The sequence below is a fragment of the Drosophila takahashii genome, chromosome 2R (assembly GCF_030179915.1).
Source record: "Drosophila takahashii strain IR98-3 E-12201 chromosome 2R, DtakHiC1v2, whole genome shotgun sequence".
NCBI lineage: Eukaryota > Metazoa > Arthropoda > Insecta > Diptera > Drosophilidae > Drosophila > Drosophila takahashii.
In genome coordinates this window covers 3,157,176-3,176,681 of record NC_091679.1, presented here as the reverse complement: position 1 = coordinate 3,176,681, position 19,506 = coordinate 3,157,176, and the positions used below count along the sequence as shown (strand labels likewise).

The window sequence follows — 19,506 nt, the reverse complement described above, 5'->3', positions numbered from 1 at the left end:
TTGCACTGCTTTGCAGTATCTGATTTTCCACAATAAAAATCTTTTTTTTTTGTAATATTTGTTTGTGTATTTATTAATAATATTTACAATCGAAGCATTGGAACTAAAAATTTTTAATGCCTGAAGCATTCCCGGGTTTTGCTTGGCCGAATGCAGTTCTTAGATATCCATTTCTTGTCTGTCTTCTGAAAAATTCAAAAATAATTTAGATATGAATGTAAGACCAGGAATGTTAATAAGAGTAATTACCATTATTAGGTCTCCGCACAAAATTAAAGGATCTCTCCAGAAATTATGCCTGGTTTGCCATGACCGATCATTTACCCTCTGTTCAGTTGTTTTATGTCGGGTATCTATATCAAAAACTATGAGAAGAAAAAATAAAATATGACAAACGCAGGCGCAACACTTCTGGTCCCAAGAAGTCTCAGTCGGCCTGGCTGAAATAAATGTAATATTTTGATTAAGTTAAACAACTAAGTTAGTACTGAAGTACTATTTTTACAACCATTTAATGATCACCTCACACCATTTACCACTGGTAAAGATTAAAAACATTTCCAATGTCACTGAAATGCAGAACTTGTGTTGAAGATAGCATCCGGAGGCTTATATTTATTAATGGCAAAAATATCTGTGGTACTAACCGTTGTAACGCTGAAATAATGATTATTAAAAGACAACATTTATTCTATCAGTCCCCATTTTATTGTTTTTTAAATTAAAATTAACTATTTTCTCTTTTTTTTTACTTTTTCCAACAAATTTATAAATTATGTGACCCTGCATCATATACTTGATAATACCAACATGGCAAATGCAGTTAACTTTTGGTCATAATTTTGTTGTAAGTTAAGGTCACACTTAGCTTGCGAATAAATATTTACTTTAAACAATATTTGTCAGGAACCGTAATAACTAAAGGCTACGTATATTATAGGTATATTAGGCATTTTTCGTGTTATCAATACCACCAACACGAATTTTTATATTTTAACAACACTTAAAAATGGCGTAGTTAATAGTTTTCTTTTGTAATTTAATGTAATTCCTTGATAAATGTGATCAAATATTTTAATCGTCTGACCGTGGCTTTTCCTTATAATTTTTTTTTTAATCCCGCATTCATTCTTCATTCATAAAATAAATTAAAATCATCAATAAATATTATTATTATAGACATTATGATTATAACACTGTGCAACATTTTTAGGTTTATAAAATGTAACCGCAATTCTGATTTCATGGGCGGAAAGAACTCATCGAAATAAGCTAAAACCCATTTGGGTTTCTCTGGCTTAGTTCGCGTTTACCTATTATAGCGAGTTAAAGTTTTACATACAAAATTTATTTGTAACGGCCATATCTTGTGAACCGATTAAAATTTCACTATCAAGTCTTCAGTGATTATGTAGCTATGAACTCAAGGAACTAAATTGACAAATGACTATTGCGAAGACGTACACTTAGCGGGTTAAAAATCGAAAAATTAGGCAAATTTGTTTTTGCACTAGGTGCTAAGTGCGCAAGTGCGAGAGGGGCACACAGATAAAGCTCTCTTCTCTCGGGATCGCGGAACGGGCAAGACGTGTGCTCCGGACTTTTCCTTTCGCAGGCAGAGGATCGCGGGATAGGCCAAGGTAGCGAGGCTCTACTCAGTATTTCGCGGGTGATCGCAAGGAGGATTGTATAAGAGAAGGACCAGTCGAGGTTAGTACGACTAGGATCACATGTGGTCAAAGCGGTGTGGCGGACTCAAGTGAGGGTAATTTGAATAAACGGTAAAGAATAAAAAACATAAAGAACATAACATCAAGAATAATAAAACATTATCATAGCACCACTGGACCTGAATGTGGACCCCTCCTATTCGGTTCAGTAGTTTTCCTCACCTTTCCCGTAGTTTTGGGATCTGCGCGTGGACTTCCGTCCCGCCTTATCCGTTATCCTAGTTTTCCCGCTTTTTCCGTAGTTTGGGATTCGCGCGTGGACCCCCCTCCCGCCTTATCCGTTATCCTAGTTTTCCCGCCTTTTCCGTAGTTTTGGGATTTGCGCGTGGACTCCCGTCCCGCCTTATCCACAACCCTAGTTTCCCTACCCCCGCCGTAGGGTTGCGAGGCTCGCACGCGGACACCCGTCCCGGCCGGTCGATTGAGCCTAACCTTCTCGTCCTCTTACTACCCAACGCCCACAAAGTATCCCTCCCGGCTCGGCCTCGCCCGAAGGTCCAGCCCGGCGGATTTCTTGCCCCGCCACAAGACGCCGCACTCCGCGACCCGCGAAATATCTCTCCCGGCTCGGCCTCGCCCGAAGGTCCAGCCCGGTGGATTTTTCGCCGCCGACGCCCACAAGATACGCTCCCGGCTCGGCATCGCTCGAAGGTCCCTCAGGGAATAGGGCTCTACGCAACCAACGTCGTCTGCGTTTTCCTCGACGCGCATAAAGATCTTCGGCGAAGACTCCTTCAAAACTACCCGTTCACCTGTGGAACGGAACCCCCTAGTCCGGTGTTTCGGTGATTTACAAATTTCTTGTAAAGGACTCTTGGATACGACTGAGATTTGTACCCCGGCCGAGAAAACATCCTTACAGTAGCTCGGTAAAAATTTTTACACATCTTGCTTTGTTGCTCTCGTATAGCTGGATAAAAATTTGAAGGCTTAATGATTCTCAGGGGTCATCTTTCTTTTTTACCATTCTGGATGATCAAGAGAAAACATCCTTACAGTAGCTCTGTAAAAATTTTTACACATCTTGCTTTGTTGCTCTCGTATAGCTGGATAAAAATTTGAAGGCTTAATGATTCTCAGGGGTCATCTTTCTTTTTTACCATTCTGGATGATCAAACATTTTCACGGAAATTGAAAATTGTATTTTGTTTCATGGTCGCCTACCATTAATGACCAACTAAATTAATTTTTATACCCTTGTAGAGGGTTTTATAATTTTAGTCAGATGTTTGCAACGCAGTGAAGGAGACGTTTCCGACCACATAAAGTATATATATTCTTGATCAGCACCAACAGCCGAGTCTATCTAGCCATGTCCGTCTGTCCGTCTGTCCATCTGTCCGTCTGTCCGTCTGTCCGTTTCTATGCGAACTAGTCTCTCAGTTTTAAAGCTACCGCGATGAAACTTTCCCGAAGGTCTTCTTTCTATTGCAGGTAGTACATATGTCGGAGCGAGCCGGATCGGACCACTATATCTTAAGGCTCCCATAGGAATATTCAAACAAATGTAAGAAAATTCATTGTAATATTGTAGGAAGTAGGCGTTTTGATTCTTGACTACTTAAAAACAAAATTTAAATAAATAGAAACGCTGAATCTGGAATCCGTGGAACTGCACCGAGTGAGCATTCTTTTATCTGCAAGGGTATATAAGCTTCGGCTGGCCGAAGGTAGCTTCCTTTCTTGTTACGGCTAAAAATTATGTCACCTTTTTTGAAGATAGTTCGAAAGTCGTGCTAGTCCTACCTGCATATCAAATAGCAGTGGAGAGGTACTTTTCGGCGCTTAATTTCATCCTGAACAAGAGACATAAAATCTTTAACAATTTCAAACCTTAATTTGTAATATGAAATACATAAACATGAATAAATGATAGTAATATTTGTGTTATTTTATTATATAAAAATTATCTACATTTTGTAATATTTTAATATAAAAATTGTTTTGGCCTTTATATACATAAAATAAATGCACCTCTTAAAAAATTATTACACTCGTCATTAAATACACCTTCTAAAATTTTCTCATTCGGCGCGCCGTAGCAAACTATTCCAGCCTTTTTTTCACTCTTCATAGGCACTTTCAATTGCAGCGTGCCGAAGACGAAAATTTTATAAAGTGTATTTAATGACAGGTGTAATAATTTTTCGTCACAAATGTTTAAGGTGCGATCGTCACTAGTTTTTTACCTCGTTAAGAGGTGTTTTTATTTGATATCAAAAGTTTTCGTTTTTTATTTTTGCTCTCATAGGAGCTAATATATACATTTAAATGATTTTTAAACTATTGCATTATAACAAAGTAAGTTATGTAAGGAATCGTAAAACTCCCCACAAATCTCGAGGCAGGAGAGCCCCTAGCAACACGAACACAAAAACCACGAAACCACGAAGGCAGCGAGAATGCGGCAGAATCCAAGGGCATCCAGGTCCACCGGTAAATACTGGACCTTGGACCCAGCCAAAGCGGAGAGACCGCGGAATAACGGTGCCGCTCTGGACCTTGGACCCACGCCGCCAAAGGGCAATAAGGTCGAACGGTAAAGCCGTGCACTTTGAACCGGCGCAAAGAGGATGCACCGTGAATTAACGGAACATCTTGGACCTTGTACCCGATGCGTCCCGTGTGCAAAGGGAACTAACGGGACACACTTGGACATTGGACCGTAGCGAGCCGTGTGCAGAAAAGGAAATAACGGGACCCCGCCGCAGCCTATAAAAGGACGGCGCAGGCGCAGCTCAGGGCAGTCAGTTGGAGTTCGCGCGACAGTCAGTGCAGTAAGCGCCGCAGCTCATGCAGCCAGGAGGCACGGGACGTGTCGGTCGGAAGACGCGACGCTGGCAGCCGGAGTACAGGACAGACAACCAAGATACGCGAGCGAAAGTGCAAGTGCAACCAGTGAACCAGAGATCAAGATCAAGATAAAAGTGCGAGGATTCTATCGAGTGCGTGGCCGTGAGAGTACCGTAGAAACCGAGTGCTCAACGCCCAGATCAAAATACCAGAGTCAAGACGCTAGGCCAAGGCTGAGACTGCAACGGTGAGATCTGCAGGGCACAGAGATTGGAGTGGAGACGAGTGCAGGACAGGAGCAGTGTCGAGAGAAGGACGAGCTACCGGCAGGGTAAGCGCGGATCAAGAGTTTGTGCCAGGCGTCGGGGTTACGGTGGACTGACGATAAGGCTGAATCCTCGGATTTGACCTGTCGGGACATTTGTTTCTTAGGCTAGAGCCAGACCTACCCCAGGGAACACGACGAAACAGGTGATCCCAGGAACATTCTGGTCGGACCCGAAAGGAAGGTTGTGCAGACTTCTTGAGTCCTACAAGCCGGGCGGAACTGGAGAGATGCCGTTGGAGAACGACGCCGCAGGAGTCCACAAGCACCACGAAGGGAGACGAGAGCAGCGACGCCGTCGAGGAGCGCCGCCGAGAAACGCACGAAGTGAATCTTGAGCTGAGAAAGGCACGTCGCCGACCCGGCAAGCCGCAACAGCCAGCTGACGAAGAAACCAATTCCAGCGAAAAGAAAAACTTAATAAAGTTTTCCGATTTGTCCCAATCGGATATCTCTGCATTTTCTTGGGTCACGGGCAGTCACGCAATACAAATTTGGTGGGACGAACACACAATATCTCTGAGCTAGTCGCGGCGTTTACGTAGCGATCAAACAGTTGAAAACAGTTCGTTACAGTTGAAAGGCGTTTAAGTATTTCAAAATGCCTTTAAAACGATGTTTAGCACATGACTGTAGCTTTAGTAGTTCAGAAATTACGAACTTACGAAATTTAGCTATTTGTAGTTTTTTTTCTAAAGTAGCGGGTTTTTCGAAAAGTCGTAAGACAAAAGTTTTGTATATAGAACTGTTTAAAGCAATCTAATTAATTCCATGACCCTAAAATACAGTTTGGATACGCTCCCACAAAATTCAATACTAAGACAGCGATAGTTCTGAGCTGGCAAAAGTGGCTACTTAGTTTTTGAATAACGTGATATATACCAAAATTTTTGGAATTTCTAGGGCTATATAGTTAAAAGTTTTAAAGAAAATCGTTAGAGCCGTTTTTGAAAATAATAAAAAAAAAGCTAAAAATAAAGTTAAAAAAATTGTTTTGTGCATGATCTTTTAAATATGGCATATACAGTGCTTGAAATGCGTTTATTGTACTTCAAAATACCTTTAATATGAGGAAAAGTACAAGTCTGTAGCTTAAGTATTTCGCAAGTTATGGGCTTACAAAATTTAGCCATCGAAAGCTGTTTTCCCGCTAAACTAGCGAGTTTTTCCAAGAGTGGTAAAACTAATGTTTTTTATATCGAGCTGTTTAACACCATATAAAAGTTCCAGGATTTTAAACCAACGTTTTGGGACAAACTGACAAACTCAGTTTCACCTTCCCTCCTGGCTGTTGCGATCGTACCTGATGTCTGGTTCTCGGTGCGGACCCTGGATGCTTGTCCTCGTCGATGTCCTGGGCGACTCGTGGTTGCGTTGTCCTGCGTTGCTGCCTTGAAGCCCGCTGCTCGTGCCCAACACTCTGCTGGTGGGGATGCCCGTGCCAAGTCTGCCTATGTCCTGCTCAACTGATCGGTATTACGGCCGACGCAGCTGGACTAATCGGTATTACAACCAATGTAGCCGGACCAGTCGGTATTACAGCCAACTTAGTCGCACACAGTTATACTAATCGGTATTACAGCCAATGTAGCCGGGCTAGTCGGTATTACAGCCGGCACAGCTAGCCTGATCGGTTTTTACAGCCAATGCAGCTAAACTGACCGGTATTACAGCCAACGTAGCCGGACTAATCGGTATTACAGCCAATATAGTCGGTATAGTCGGTATTACGGCATACCTCATTGTTCTGCAGACTTAGCCGTGCGTTGCCTTGAAGGACCTCAGCTACCTGTGTCGCAATTCGAAGACTTGCTTGGTCCCGAACGACTTGACGTAGCGATCTTGCTCCTTGCTGGTTTTTCACGGCTGTTTCTCCTTGACTTTGACTTTACTAGACGTTGTTCACTCGCGATTTGATGCTCGATGACTGGTCCCGACTCCAGCGCTGGGCCCGCTTATTAGGCCTCCGGGTCCCGTTAATCCTCGGCCTCTCCTTTTCTTCTCTCCAATTCAGGGTCCAAAGTGCACGGTTTTACCGTTCGACCTTTCGCCCTCTGCGCACGGCACCACACTAGGGTGTGTTGTACCGGCGCTGTATCGTATGTATCCTTGTTCACGGCACGCTTGCGCTCTCTCGTCTCTCCCTCAGTGCCGTCTCGCCCTGACGCCCCTCTTGTCTCTCCCTCTCTCTGGGTGGGTACTCTCCCAACTCATCACTTCAGGGTCCATTCCATTCGACCTTTCGCCCTCTGCGCACAGCCCTTATTTCCCTGGCGCCCCCTTCCCTAAGCACATGATGACGAGGAGAAATTTTTCTTGCTGGTACCTTATCTCTTTAATTTCCCAATTCCCCTTTCTCTTCTCCTGTTTTCTCTTTCAGCCCCCCTTGCACTTGACTTTCCCTTGGACCGCGGTCACCGCCGGTGAGCGGAGATACACAAAGAGAGATGACCTGGGATTGAGATTTGACTGTCATTCTTTAATGTATATGTGAGTTTGTTCCCTTTTTGTTGTTCAACTGATTGACTTTTGTTTCGCTTTTCCAGATGAATTATTTTTCCAACTACACCACCCCAGCTTTAATGGCGTTCTTATTTTAAGTGTTTGTGCCAGTTCTGTCCGCGTTTTAAGTCCCAGTGTCCGTATTTACGTGTGTGCTAATTTTCAGGTTTTTCATTTTATTCTTCCACACGGTTAAAAATTGAATCTGCGAACTTTAACTTGACCGGAGGCTGCCACACGGATTCTATATTCTCTAGCCCACCGCTGCCATGACGCAGCGTCTGCCTCCTCGTCGAATGGCATCCTTAACGACCGGCTGCTCCAGTAGGCCAGCTGGCCAGCTGGCTACCGCTGGAGCTTGGGCCTCTGGTTGCGCACTGGTGTCGGCCATATCCATGGCCCCTTTTCCAGGACGTCTCCTTCTCCGCTTCAGTCTCTGGCGTCGGCGGCACCCACTTGGCGTCTCCTCGACGCACCCTTGGATCCCGCGGATGGGATTTCGGCGGGTCCTGTTGCGGGGTCTCTGCTTTCTCTGTGTCCTTCGTCTCGTTGCCGATGGGCCAGGTCCATGTCACCGTGTGCTGCCGCCACTGGACTCTACCGGCCACGAACGCATCCAGGGCATGCGGAACGTGGGCTTGCGGGATCTCTGTACGGCAGTACTGCCACTGCTCCTCTCTCCCTCCTGGTCGTGGATCCTCATCTTCGGTGGGATCCTCCGGCTCCTCCTCCTGTACCTCCTGGCCATGCCGAGGCGGTCGGGCCGGAATCCACTGCGGTGTGCGTGGGGATTCCGCCTCCGGGTGACGCACAGTGGGGTTGGGCTCGGGATCCAGGTTGACCTGCTCCGGCCATTCCTGCGGGCGGGGTGTTGGTGGCGGCTCCGGCCAATCTCGGGGATGGGGGGTTGGGCATTGATCGGCTGATTCGGGGCATCGGGTCCCTGGCTGGTTTCCTTAACGTCGCCGTACCTGGGAGTCGATGGAATTCCCTACATTCCTTCCAGGGTTAGGGGCACGGCTTCCACCAGGACTCACTTGTCCACAACTGGCGTTCCTCCTCCTCCCACCTTTGTAGCCGTTGTTGCCACTCGTCATCTTGCAGCTGCTCCGCTTGTTGCTCCGCCTGTTGCCTCGCTTGTTGCTTCGCCTGTTGCTTCGCCTCTAGCTCCGCCATTGCTTCGCCTCTAGCTCCGCCTGTTGCCTCGCTTGTTGCTCCACCTGTTGCTTCTCCTCCTCCCTCTTCTTTTCTTGCTGGAGACGGTATGCCTTTTGCACGGCGACGTCTTCGGCGGCCCGCTTTATCCGCTTCCACTCCTTGTTAGCCTCCTCGAAATCCGTTTCGTGTGATCTGCGGTCCTCTCACGGGGCCCTCATTGTCCGCATCCGCTCGACTTCGTCCCTCAGCATCTTGACCCTTGCTTCGGCCATCTTCAACAAGGTCCTCCCGCTTGCCCTTGGCCTCTTCGGGTGTATCCCGGCGGGATTGCATCGACCGTCGGATCCCTGGCCCTTTCTAGGCGCCACTCTCGCCTCTCCTTGACCGGGTCTTCGGCCCACTCCACGTCACTCTCCTCCGTGGTGACTACTGGCTCGGGCTCCGAGCGAGCTCCAGTGTCCTCGGCAACACGGTCTACCCTCCAACCGCCCTTGCTCCGCGACGGGTCCTTCAGGACCTCGCTGGAGCGCGGCCTGCTTCCTTGCTGCTGCTCTTGTTACTCGGGTGCTCATGACGACTTCTTGATTTGGTTTGCCCGTTCCCTCGCAGTTTCCTTCACCACGAAGCCTCGGCTTTGGGGATTCGCTTTTGGGCCATAACGTTACGTCCCTAGTGGTTCTCTTTGCGGCTCATGTCTTCTCTTCGGGGTTCCGCTTTCTCTTAACTTTGCGTGTCTAACAACGCCATTCTCCGATTCCTAGACCTTTCCTTTCGGCTTGGTCTCTTCAGTTGACTTGTGGCGGCGTGTTCTTACTAGTTTTACGGTACCCCGTACCGTCTCTCCCCTTTCCTGGGTGACATGCATTCCGTTGTTGTTATACATCCGTTTCCATTGTAATTGTTTCGTAGGCCTGGTAAATGTTTTCTTTGATAGAGTCCCTTTCTATTGGTTGTATGCTCCGTTGACTCCGGCCTTTGGCCTGACGCAGAAACGGTTGCCTCTGCCCCATCCAGCTTGGGATCTGTCAAGTTTTCATTTGCAAGACCGTTCTTCTTGTCTGTCCACCTCCCCTTTCCGTTGACTCCGGCTTGTTTTGACGATTAAACGGCTTCCTGTAATCTTGATCCTTTGTTCGTCGTTGACTTTGCTGGCATGATCAGAGTCCTTACTCATGTGTGCCGTGCTCCGTTGACTCCGTCTTTTGCCTGACAATTAAACGGTTGCTACTGGACTTGGATTCTGGTGGTTCTGCATTTGCTTGACGATTAAACGATATGTTTCCTGTTTGTCCACCTTCACCTTCCGTTTCTTCTCCTGCTTGAGACCCGCTCGTATCTCCGTCCTCGTTCACTTCTCCTGCATTTTCTTGATGCTTTAGGTCGCTGATATGTACAGTGCGTTCCTTCTTGTTTCTCTGGTGGCGAATTTTGCAGATTACTGGTGATACACAGTCGACTACCTGATATGGCCCGTCGTATCTCGCCGTCAATTTGCCGCGAAGCCTTCTGCCGCTTTTGAGAAATGGTGCTCCTTGGCCCAAACGACATCACCGATCCTTGGATTCCACTGTATCCGTTGAAGTTATAATGTAAGGCTTGGTCCTGCGAAGCTTTCTCCAATTTCGTCGTACTATTTCCAATATCTTTTTCAGTTTTTCGGCTTTTTCTTCTGGAGTTTCCGGCTGCCTTCCTGAACCCAAAGTTTCCCGGCCGTATAAGGCGTTCGGCAGTCGCTGCTCTCTGCCCTGTATCAGGAACGAAGGAGAGTATCCTGTGGATTCGGATACGCTAGAGTTCCCTGCCAACATTATTTCTGGCCACTTCTCGTCCCAATTTCTTTGATTTGGCCCGGCAAATTGGGCTATCATCGTTTTCGGTTCGCACGCTCGGTGGGAGTTTTTTTAGGGGTGTATGGTGCCGTGAATTGATGCTTTATCCCGGTGTCAAAAACCTTTTAAATGCTCGACCCGCGAACTGCACCCCATAATCTGTGATTATAACCTTTGGGACTGCGAACCTAGTGATTATCCGCTCTCTAAACGCTTTTTGAAGGGTTTCCGCTGTCGCCGTTCGCAGTGACACCAACTCTGTTCATTTTGAGAAACGATCGATAAGCACTAAAAGCATCTGGTTTCCGTGCTTTGATCTCGGCAGTGGTCCGACAAAATCTGCGCATACCGTTGCCCATGGTTCTTGCGGGATTTGAGTCAGCATTTTTCCCGCCATTTGTCTCTGGTTAGGTTTGTATTTAAGGCACTCTTCGCATTTCCGAACGTATGCTCTCGATGTTCTCCCGCGATGCTCCCTCGTCGACGCCACACTTCCTGGTTTCCGTTAAAATTTAAACATCCCGCTCCAGTATATTTCGCGGTCTTCTGTTTGTTGCATTTCAAGTTGGAACCGGCTAGAAGGAAATAGAAATCGAGGCAAGGGAGTTATCGATAGCGTAGGCAGGGTAACCCCAGAACGTAGTGGCGCCCCCTTTTGTTGGTCATTGGGCAATCTAGCTTTTTAAATGAATCTCGGTTCGCTCTGAGGATTCTCTTAACTGGGTTTGGATTGTCCAATGATCCACATTTGAGAGCACCAACTTAGAAAATGGCGAGGCAAGAAAGGTAGGCCAAACTGCAAGTCAGTAGCTGCCATATTGCGGATCCGAATGATCCATTTGAAACCACGCTCGCGAAATAAATTTAGAAAGGTAGTTAGTGTTTAATCACTAATAAAAATTGGTTTATTTTACGAGTGTGTGTGTTCTTAGGATATCCGGGGACCCATCAAAAGGACCCCGGCAACGATTTTTGTGGAGGACAGGAATTTGGCAGAGGAGAAACCTTTTCTTGGCGAGGGAGCCATCCGCCATAACCTAAGTGGGAAAACCTGGCCCCAGGAACCTACCTTCAGAGCGGCGTAACCAGCGACTGGCCGGTAATCCCGGCACGTCACACCGGTGAGTCCGTTCCGGATCCGTTTGGGAGACCGTCCCACGCAGGCGTTAAACTCAGCTTGCGCTTCCAAGCCGCCAGATCCGTCCTCTGCAAGTTTGTGTTAGTCCTGGCCGCTGATTAAGGTCCAGCTACGACCACCTGGCAGCCTTTCCTCGCCGGCAAAAGTCCAGCGGCGAACCGCGGTTCGCACTTTGCCCGGGCTTCTTCGCCATAGTCCGCCATTAGGCAGCTTTCAGTCTGCGCCGACAGCAATTCCGCAGTGAAGCTGTAAACCAACAAATAGTTATTTAAGAAATTAAACTATGTATATATATAACTTACCCATTCCATTGTCCATTGATGTGGATTTAAATAAGTCCATCCTTTCTCGCACGTAAAATAGCCCAATTTGGTCGTGGGAATCCCTGGAAGTGAGGAAACCACAGTAGTCGATAGGCACTTACCTCATTAGAATTGTAAGCACGTCCTTTCTCGTCCCTCGGAGCTCCTCAGGACTAGGCGACCCAAAAAGGTGCACTTGTCCAAATACCGCCTGCGCGAAGTATTGTTTTCGCGGCGTCTATAGTCTTCCAATCTTCACTGGCGCTACCGCTGTGACCCCTTTTAAATATTCAGCAAGGAAGCCTACATAAAGAAACATCAATTTAAGTACCTGCAATGAAGGATATTGTTAAATATAAATTGTAATCAGAGAAGAAAAATGATTGTGTGAGTTGCTTACCTGTTGGGGGAGATGGACCGGTCGTAGACCGCCTGGAGGTGCATCCGGCCGTTGACGATGGGTGGTGCCTCCCTAGCATCCCTTGGGGCACCACAGGAAGGGTGGGTGCGCTGTGGCAGCCACATCTAATGCCACTTTTCCGTCAATTTGTCCAAAATTTGTAAGTCTTAGCCTTGTTTACGTTTTGTTGTTAGAGATGTGCTATTATATGTACAGTGAGACGTCGATAGTTATCGATTTTTAGTGTTGCGGGACATTGGGGGTACTCCGCCCTGAGAATTCCGGAGCTAGCCGGTGCTGTCCCGGGAGAACCAATCTCGGCAGTTCCATAACATTATGGCGCCCAAACAAAAAACAAATTAAAATTGTCGGGACGACGGCGTCTCACAATTTTCACCTTTTCCTTTCCAGTCAGCCTCCACGACCGAAAACTGCGATTAAATCTGTGATAAAATCTGTGATTAAAAACTGTGATAAATTAGGTAGGGTTTAGTTTGTTATTTATTAAATTATTGTGTAGAGATTTTTGTTGCTATAGTAGAAGTTGATCCTTTGTTTTGGTTTCGTGGGTGTGTTTGATTTTTTATCTCGGTTTTAAACTTAAATGTGTGATCGTGACCCGTCATGGACACGCGCTGCACGATCACCTCGACCTGAGAATCAAAACATACGCGCGAAAACAATGCATACAGGACTCAACGAGCAGCCGATGTCCTTAACTGGCGACTATCAACGTACATGGTTGATAGCCAGTCCAGTTGACGAGCGGCGTGTCAGGACATATGACGGAAAATTATGCGCAGGAAAGTTTTCGGCACGGAGTCCACCGGCTGGTGACCGGTTCCATCCCCCCTGATTCAAATCTGAAAAGAAAGAAAGAAGAGAAAGAATTAGTAGGGACAGAATATAGGAGAAAGAGGTGATATATTTATTTATTTATTGAGATATTTATTAATTAATTATTATATGTATTGCTGATTATATATTCACTTATTTATTTATATTATTATATATTTCAATTTATTTATTTATATTATTATTTATTTCATATTTATTTATTTATATTATTATTTATTTCAATACATATTTATTTATATTATTATTCGTTACTTCTCGTGCTAGTTATATAAATTATTACTTGGTTATTTATTTATTATTGTTTTGGTCGTAGGCATTTTGGCGTGTTTAGTTTTGGTTTTTAGGTGTTAGGTTGTGTTTTTGTAAAACATGCCAAAAGGTAGCACATAGGGAATAAGCACGCGTATGGGCTTCGGTCGGCGGATCCTTTAGCCGGGGATGACGAGGCACTATGGTCCTTGGAGGACGAGGGCGCCGCCGGGGCTGGACCACCGCGTATCTCCATGGGGTTGCCGAGGACTCCGCAAGGCCGTCTGCGAGAGACGCTGGGACAGGAGTTCCGAATGGGCCAGGAACCTCCCCCGAAGATGGACTTCGGATGGATTGGCTCGGCGGCGGATGAACTGCTGCAGAGGGAGGAAGACCGCGAGGACAGGTTCCGCGCGCAAGTCGTGGATTCGGCTGCCCAGTCGGCCGCTAACGTCGCTTTGGCCCAGGCAGCGGAGACTCACCGCAGGTCCCAGGAAGCCGGCATCAGCCAGGCATTGCGCGAAGAGATCCGGGAGGGTTTCCTGGAAATGATGAAGCTGATGAACGAGGTGTTACGGCCCGTTGGTCATCGGCCCCAGCTTCCACAGGGAGACTCTCCGGATCAGGGACAGCAGCGGACGGAGACGCCAGCTTCAAGGTTTCCTGGACAGGATCCGCGAGGAGCGTCTCCCAAGGACCATCGGTCGGCAACTGCCGGCCATCAGAGGCCACCGCCGCTAGCCGTTCCACCAAAGCCGCCTAGAAGGACGTGGGATTCCCCTAGCATCGACAGCAGCAGTCCAGGATTCGTTCCGTGGCGAAACACCGCCGGTTTACAGAGTCGGCATATCGAGGATCGCCGAACGGTCGATTTCCGAGAGGAACCTCGTCTGTACGCCAACGTGGGACAGGAGCAGGGCAGCCAGAAGGTCCGGATAGATCGGTGGGGTGTATCCTTCGACGGCGAGGACGACCGCAACTCAGTGGAGGACTTCGTGTTCCGAGTGGAGTTCCTGCAGAGGCAGTACCAATGCTCGTGGGCGGAGGTGCTCAGGCACTTTCACGTGCTACTCAAGGGACGAGCCCGAGAGTGGTACTGGGTCTACGTGCGTCACAGCCGGGTGGATCGGTGGTCGCAGTTGCGTACTTCGCTCACGGACCGGTTCCGAGGACGCCAAACCGAGCATGAGAGGATGCACGATCTCCTGCAGCGGGAGCAGCAGCCCGGAGAGTGTGCCGAGGATTACGTCCACGTGATGCAGCAGCTGGCCTCTCGCCTAAAAAAACCACTGTCCGAGCGACAGTTGGTGAAAATCGTGAAAAAGGGTTTGAGAGAAGGCATCGCCAGGTTCGTCTATGCCATGGATCTACTCACGGTGGATGAGCTGCGGGACGAGTGCATCGAGGTCGAACGAAACTTCGGACGACGTGGACGCGCCACGTATGGGCAACAATCGCGTTTTGGTCCCGGCGATAAACCCAGGGTGAGCGAGGCCGTGCTTTCGGAGACTGAGGAGGATCCGAATGGCATAGAGGTGGATGAGCTGCGGGCGAGGACCAAGAATCCGTTCCGGGCTGGATGCTGGAACTGCGGAGCCCTGGATCATGGGTACCGGCATTGTCCGTCGACGCAGCGCAGCCTCTTCTGCTTTTTATGCGGAAAGCCGGGAGTGATCACTCCCAAATGTCAGGACTGCGCGGAAAACGGTCAGCTGGGCGATCCGAAGGCGGGAAGGATGCGTCCAGAGAAGAGTCCCGTGAGGAAGTAAACGTCCTAAGTGTAGATAAATGTTTAAATAATAAGGATAGCTTTAAGTCAATGTTAAAGTACTTACCTTACGAAGAAAGGATGCGTAAATACATGGAGGTCAGGAATAGGATCTTCTCCGAGCACCAATTGAGCGGGATGAGATTGGTGTCTCGGAAAGTCCAGAAGGCCAGGAGTCGATTCCAGAAGAGACGAACAAAAAGGCGCGAAGTGGTTGCCGCTGTGACACGCAGTGGAACGGGAGACCCTCGACCATTTGCTGAAGTCCGGATCCTGACCCAACAGCTGACAGGATTGTTGGACACGGGAGCGAGTGTCAGTCTGTTGGGAAAAGGTGGATGAGAGCTATTGGAGGTGTTGGAAGTGCCAGTCCAGAAATACCTATCCGTGGTCCGAACGGCTTCTGGAGAGGATCGGTCAATTATAGGACGCGTCGAACTACCTGTGGAGTATAGAGGACAGACAAAGCGGATATTGTTCTATGTATGCCCTTACCTAGAGCAGGAGGCCTACTTTGGAGTGGACTTCTGGCAGGCGTTTGGGTTGGCTCCGGCGGTGATAGGCCACGGCGACCCGAAAAGCGTGAAGAGGGCAGACGAAATCCACGCTAGGGACATGGAGCACTACGCCGAACAGGAGGATGACGACGAGAAAAAGCCGGATCCCGAATCCTGGACCCTATCCGAGGTCGACGCCCTACAGCTCGCGGAGATTCAAGAGGTGTTTCTCACGTTCGAGAAGGATGGTCTGGGAACAACCAATCTGGAAACGCACACGATCGAGCTGATTGAGGGGCCAAGGTCTTCAAGGATCGACCGTATCCTATGTCGCCCGCGAAGCAGAAGGTAGTCGAAGATGAGGTGGACAAGATGCTAGCGCTCGGAGTCATCGAGGAGAGCAAGAGCCCGTGGAGTAACCGGACGACGGTAGTGTCGAAACCTGGAAAGGTTCTGCTTGGACGCACGCAAGTTGAATGATCTGACCATCAAAGACGCTTACCCGCTGCCTAGTATCGACGGCATCCTGTCCAGAATCGATCAGACTTTTTACATTTCCAGTGTGGATTTGAAGTTCGCATTCTGGCAGATCGAGTTGGACCCGAAAAGCAAGGAACTGACGGCCTTTACGGTTCCTGGTCGACCTCTCTACCAGTTCCGGGTGATGCCCTTCGGACTCTGCAACGCGGCGCAGCGGTTGGTGAGACTCATGGACCGAGTGATCCCAGCGGAGATCCGTTCGAACGTCTTTGTTTACCTAGATGATCTGTTGATACTGGCTCCAGATAACCATACCCATTTCAAATACCTTCGTCGAGTCGCAGAATGCCTGAAAGCAGCGGGTTTAACCATTGGTATGAGCAAGTCCAAGTTTTGCTTCAAGTCATTGACATACCTGGGTTTTATCGTTGGTGGAGGTCGTCTACGGATGGATCCAAGACGAGTAGCCGCAATCAGGAGGATGCCGGAGCCTAAATCAATGAAGGAGGTGAGAGCGTTTCTTGGGACTGCTGGACGGTACCGCCGCTTCATAAAGAACTTCGCGACGTTCGCCGCCCCGCTCACCGAATCGTTGAAGAAAACTGGAAATTCGAAGTTTTCACTGAGTCCAGAGGCCCAGCTAGCCGTAGAGTCCTTGAAGATGGCGTTAACGACTGCACCAGTCCTGGTGCATGCTGACTTCAAGAGGCGGTTCTTCATTCAGTGCCATGCGTCACACGTCGGAGTAGGGGCGGTGCTTTTCCAGCGAGACGACGACGGACAAGAGCAGCCGATTGCTTTTTTCTCGGCCAAGATAAATAAGCATCAGGTTAACTACACCGTAACCGAGAAAGAGTGTCTTGCAGCACTCATGGCTATTCGCAAGTTTAGGCCGTATGTCGAAGGGATGCCATTCACCTGCATCACCGATCATGCCAGCTTGAAGTGGCTCATGTCCATGAAGGATCTGTCGGGACGGTTGGCGAGGTGGTCACTGCAGCTTCAAGGATTCCACTTCAACATCGAACACCGGAAAGGAAGCGAGAACGTCGTGGCAGACACCCTTTCACGGTGTGTAGAGGAGCTAGTGGTGGATCCGACGGACGTGTTGGGTTTCGAAACCACCGAGATTACCTTGAATTACTGAAGGATGTGGAGAGTAATTTGGAACACCTACCGGACCTGAAGATCGAGTCCAGACGGAACAGCCATTCCAGAAACTGTATATTGACTTCTTGGGGAAATATCCGAGGTCCAAGAAGGGTCATGCCTGGATTTTCATCGTGGTTGACCATTTCTCCAAATTCGTGTTCCTGAAGGCCATGAAGGAAGCTACCGCCTCGAATGTCGTCGAGTTCCTCATCCACGAGGTATTTTACAAATTTGGCGTCCCAGAGACAGTACACTCGGACAATGGTCGGCAGTTCACGTCGAAGATCTTCCAAGAGGCGATGGAGAGTTTCGGGATATCACACCTCAAGACTCCGGTATACTCACCACAGAGCAACGCAGCAGAACGAGTCAATCGAAGCGTGTTGGCAGCAATCCGGAGCTTTTTAGATGGTGATCATCGAGACTAGGACGTGTACCTTCCGGAGATTGAGGTAGCGCTCCGCAACGCAATTCACTCGGCGACAGGAGAAGCGCCGTTCTTCACCGTATTCGGACATCACATGTTCCTGAATGGAGCCAACTATAGGTTAGCGAGGAAGCTAAAGTCCTTGTGTGACCACGAGATGGCAGGAATGGAGACAGCGGATAAACTCCGAGTGATCCAGGATAAGGTCCGAAAGAATCTGGAGACAGCGTACGACCGAAGCCGCCAGCGGTATGACCAACGGGCTCGAAACTTCTTGGCCAAGCCAGGTCAGGAGGTGTATCGCCGCAACTTCGTCCTCAGGGACTTTGGCAAGTCGTTTAACGCCAAGTTCGCAAGGAAATTCCTTAAGGCTCGAGTGGTGAAAGCCGTCGGCAACAATGCCTACGAACTGAAAGACCTGCAAGGACGCCATCTCGGAGTTTACCACGCCAAAGATATCCGGTTATGATCTGGGAACAAAAAAACAAAGTAAACAAGAGCAGATAATGTTGATGTCAGCATACTTCCCGGCATGCGTGGGCCCCGCGTTGGGCACCGTATGGAACTGCAAACGGCGTAATCGTCCAGGTTTCACCAGGAGAGGATCCAAATGCTCCCAATGATTTCGTCGAGTGGCTTCAAATCCGGTGGCGTCCCTCAAATTCCTTGGGTGGTGTTGCATTTCAAGTTGGAACCGGCTAGAAGGAAATAGAAATCGAGGCAAGGGAGTTATCGAAGCAGTTAGTGTTTAATCACTAATAAAAATTGGTTTATTTTACGAGTGTGTGTGTTCTTAGGATATCCGGGGACCCATCAAAACCGCCCCGGCAACGATTTTTGTGGAGGACAGGAATTTGGCAGAGGAGAAACCTTTTCTTGGCGAGGGAGCCATCCGCCATAACCTAAGTGGGAAAACCTGGCCCCAGGAACCTACCTTCAGAGCGGCGTAACCAGCGACTGGCCGGTAATCCCGGCACATCACACCGGTGAGTCCGTTCCGGATCCGTTTGGGAGACCGTCCCACGCAGGCGTTAAACTCAGCTTGCGCTTCCAAGCCGCCAGATCCGTCCTCTGCAAGTTTGTGTTAGTCCTGGCCGCTGATTAAGGTCCAGCGACGACCACCTGGCAGCCTTTCCTCGCCGGCAAAAGTCCAGCGGCGAACCGCGGTTCGCACTTTGCCCGGGCTTCTTCGCCATAGTCCGCCATTAGGCAGCTTTCAGTCTGCGCCGACAGCAATTCCGCAGTGAAGCTGTAAACCAACAAATAGTTATTTAAGAAATTAAACTATGTATATATATAACTTACCCATTCCATTGTCCATTGATGTGGATTTAAATAAGTCCATCCTTTCTCGCACGTAAAATAGCCCAATTTGGTCGTGGGAATCCCTGGAAGTGAGGAAACCACAGTAGTCGATAGGCACTTACCTCATTAGAATTGTAAGCACGTCCTTTCTCGTCCCTCGGAGCTCCTCAGGACTAGGCGACCCAAAAAGGTGCACTTGTCCAAATACCGCCTGCGCGAAGTATTGTTTTCGCGGCGTCTATAGTCTTCCAATCTTCACTGGCGCTACCGCTGTGACCCCTTTTAAATATTCAGCAAGGAAGCCTAGATAAAGAAACATCAATTTAAGTACCTGCAATGAAGGATATTGTTAAATATAAATTGTAATCAGAGAAGAAAAATGATTGTGTGAGTTGCTTACCTGTTGGAGGAGATGGACCGGTCGTAGACCGCCTGGAGGTGAATCCGGCCGTTGACGATGGGTGGTGCCTCCCTAGCATCCCTTGGGGCACCACAGGAAGGGTGGGTGCGCTGTGGCAGCCACATCTAATGCCACTTTTCCGTCAAATTGTCCAAAATTTGTAAGTCTTAGCCTTGTTTACGTTTTGTTGTTA

The 19,506-nt window shown here is 48.4% G+C and overlaps 2 long non-coding RNA genes across 3 annotated transcripts; both read right to left on the bottom strand.

Moving 5' to 3' along the window:
• Window positions 1-41: 41 nt before the first annotated feature.
• On the bottom strand, window positions 42-495 carry LOC138912257 (uncharacterized). Its single transcript, XR_011417766.1, has 2 exons — window positions 250-495; window positions 42-185 (listed from the first exon to the last, which is right to left on the bottom strand). It is a non-coding gene; the product is annotated as an uncharacterized lncRNA (long non-coding RNA).
• Window positions 496-12,697: 12,202 nt separating this feature from the next.
• LOC138912761 (uncharacterized) lies at window positions 12,698-19,503 on the bottom strand. Of its 2 annotated transcripts, none has more exons than XR_011418319.1 (3): window positions 19,314-19,503; window positions 18,543-19,244; window positions 12,698-13,040 (listed from the first exon to the last, which is right to left on the bottom strand). It is a non-coding gene; the product is annotated as an uncharacterized lncRNA (long non-coding RNA). The 2 variants fall into 2 exon arrangements; XR_011418318.1 differs by lacking the exon at window positions 12,698-13,040 and adding an exon at window positions 18,282-18,306.
• Between the last annotated feature and the right edge of the window lie 3 nt (window positions 19,504-19,506).